The sequence below is a fragment of the Chinchilla lanigera genome, unplaced genomic scaffold (assembly GCF_000276665.1).
Source record: "Chinchilla lanigera isolate Chin_1 unplaced genomic scaffold, ChiLan1.0 scaffold00044, whole genome shotgun sequence".
NCBI lineage: Eukaryota > Metazoa > Chordata > Mammalia > Rodentia > Chinchillidae > Chinchilla > Chinchilla lanigera.
This window is the reverse complement of record NW_004955445.1, coordinates 434,369-437,855: the sequence shown is the minus strand read 5'-3', so window position 1 is coordinate 437,855 and position 3,487 is coordinate 434,369.

Genomic DNA, 3,487 nt, shown 5'->3' with positions numbered 1-3,487 from the left:
ATCAAGAAATCAACCAACAACAAGTGCTGGAGGGGCTGTGGGAAAAAAGAAACCCTTCTCCACTGTTGGTGGGAGTGTAGACTGGTGCAACCACTGTGGAGATCAGTCTGGAGATTACACAGTAAATTAGGATTAGAGGTTCCATTTCACCCAGCTATTCCCCTCCTGGGTATTGTTCCAGAAGAACTGAAAACATCATAACAAAATGATATATGTGCACCCGTGTTTATAGTAGCACAATTTGTAATAGTTAAATCATGGAAACAACCCAAATGTCCATCAACTGAGGAATGGATAAAAAAGCTGTGGTATTTTTATATAATGGAATATTACTCAGCTATAAAGAAAGATAAACTCAAGGCTTTCATGGGTAAATGAACTCCAGTACAGACCATATTCATAAGTGAAATAAATAAGACTCACATGTGTAAACATCATATTGCTTCCCTAGTATAATAACCTGAAAAAGTAAAAGAAATCTAAGAGGTACAATAGAGAGTGAGAAAGGGAAAGAAACTGCTCAAAAGGGGAAGAATGACTGGAATGAGGGAAAGGAGAAAGTAAAGAGGAAAGGGATAATACACATGCTCACACACACACACACACACACAAGATGGCTGGGATAGGCTGGGATAATTGTACTATTAATTTCTACTGCTTTCTTGAAAGGAGCAGTTGGTATTTAATTGCTTGATCATTTTTTACATGTCTATATTTGTTTATCTGAGTAACCAATATGAAGATAACAGTATGTAATACAACAACCATTGTTAATTTCTTTTCACCTTGTCAGAAATTCTGTATTATTTTTATGTTGTTTCATTTACATCTGTGTGTTAATATGTTTTGGTTCTTTTAACTTTAAAAATAAAAGTAAAAAAAGTCTGCTAAATACAACAATTATGCCACTAATAGTAGAAATGAATTTGGCAGTAAAAACATAGAATTAGCTGTCTAGAGATTAGTAAAACTGAATGGTTATCCTAGTAAAGATATAGTGGGTAGGAAATAGTAGTGTAAAAGGAGAAAAATTTGAAAAATTAAACAATGAAAGGTGAGGAAAGAAAAGTGAGATAAAGAATCTTATTAAGGAGTAAAAGGAAATTAATAGAATCAGATAGAGGTAATAGAAAATAACAAAGAAGAAAAAGAAAAAAGTAAAAGGGAAGAAAAAAGAAAAAAAAAGAAAATTTTAAAAGAAAAAGGAAGAAGGAAAATTGCCACCCCCTAAAAAATCAGTGAAGAGAGAGAGAGAGAGAGAGAGAGAGAGAGAGAGAGAGAGAGAGAGAGAGAGAGAGAGAGAAAGAGAGAGAGAGAGAGAGAGAGCAAAATGATCTCAACAAAGAAAAAAAATTCTCTAGTTTTGAAGGAGTGGATCTTTGTAGGATTGCCTGGTTTGGAATCCAGCAAGTCATGGTTTTCTCCACTTAGCTTTATGCCTGTGTGTGTGGGAGGTGTCCCCCTGTTCCAGAGGCCCATTTGTTTTTTCACCCCAGGACAGGCTGTAGCAACTGTCCAAACTGAGGTGTGTCATTGTTCACATTGGTGGATGGGGAAGGAATCAGACCTCTGCTCTGTGCTGGATGTAGGCAGCAGGGCAAGGGTTCAAGCAGCCTACTGTACTTAAGGCCAGCACTTTCAGACTGAGTCACTTCTGACAGTCACACGAGCCAGGCCAGCTTCTCAGCATGAAGGGTGAAGCCCCTTGTGCTTTTTGGCCTGAGCTTAAACTTCTCAGGGTGTCTATGTCTGGCCTGCACCCTCTCCACAGCTCTCTCCCCTTGCTGCCTCTCACCCAGTCACTGTGGGAGAGTGACACTGGGAATTCTGAAGTGCAGTTGTTTCTTAATTGTTCTAAATCTCAGTCTTAAGCAATCAACACCTGCCTGAAATGGTGCCTGTTGAAACGCTCTCTCTCAGTACAGCAGGTGCTGCTGTAGATTCCCTCTCCAATTGCTGCTTGCTAAGTGGATGGAGTCACTTTGGAGTAACGTTCCACTGTTTTTGCAGTTTACGATCACTAGGGTGTATTTTGGGGCTAGTGCTACCTGCCTGCTTTGTTGTTTCTTCCTGGAACTTCCACCCCAGGAGCTTACCTTGTGTTGGCAGAGACAGGTTCTCTTTCTTGAAGCCAGGATAAGCTTCCCAACTGCGTTGTTCCTTTCTCTCCATGGCGGTTGGTTTCTCCAACTTCTCTGTAGCTTCTAATTTTCCTGTCAGTTCCTTGCTAATTCCCAGAAATCTAGTTATTTTTTTCTGTTCACCAAGTTGTTATTTTCCAGGCTCTCATTCCCAAAGAGGCTGAATTTTGCAGCTGATCACTACTCTAACATTTTGGTTCTTTGTGGAGGTATTTTTTAAACCTTTTAATTTTGAAACAGTTTTAGGATGCAAGGACTTACCAGAATAGTACAGAGTGTTCCCTTGGACAGCCTCCCCTGTGACAGCAACTTAATCAACCTCATACCAATTGAAGCCAGGAAATGGACATTGGTAGCATGCAGTGAATGATACTACAGCCTCATTCAGATTTCAGTAGGGATGCATGTTCCCCCTGTGTGGCTGTGATTCCATGCCATTTTTTGGAGGCAGGGTCTCACTATATATTGCAGGCAGGCCTTGAACTCACTTACGTAGCCCTGACTGGCCTCAAACTCATAACGATCTCCTGCCTTACCCTCCTGAGATCTGGGATTACAGGCATGCACCACCATGCCTGGCCTCCATGCCGTTTTATCATGTGTGGGTTCACATGCACCTGGACATTGCCCAGTGATGCAATTGTTCCTCTGTATGAAGATATGCCTTGTGGGGCAGCTTCATGGTCTTACCCACTCTCATCTTTAGCCCCAACAACCACAAATTGCTCCTCCTTCTCTATAATTTGTTATATACATTGAATCACAAGGTGCGCTTGATTTTCCTACTCTGTGAAGTCTTTGAGACTCATTGTAGTGTCAGGTGTATGCACGGCTTGTTCATTGTTATTGCTGACAGGCCTTGCATGGTCTGGCTGTACCACGATATAATCATTCCTCTTTTGAAGCACAATTCATACTACATACACTATCAGCTAGACTCAGACCTTGTGTAGATTTCAAGACACTTGCCCTGTGGGGACCAAGAGCCAAGAGTACTTGGACTGTAGCTAGAGACAAAAGTGAAACTTACAGTTCTCATGTGAGGGTGGTAACAGCATTTTCTACTCCAACTTGGGGCAGGGATCAGTGAGCCTGGTACCTGGTAAGAACCTGAACACATTGCTGCTACTAAGGAGAAGGGACTGTGAACCCTTCTGGCAAGCGAAGCAATGCGGCAGGCGGGGGGGAGTTATCAGCTGTGTGGTATTTGGGCTGGGCTGGAAACACACTTCTGCTTTCAACATTGTTTTCCTTCCCTTCCTGTGTTTTTCCAAAAGGCTGTGGACCGTTGTAGCTGCTGGGAGATGTGTGGGTTTCCAAAGTGTGAAAGGCCTGGTTTCCAGGGC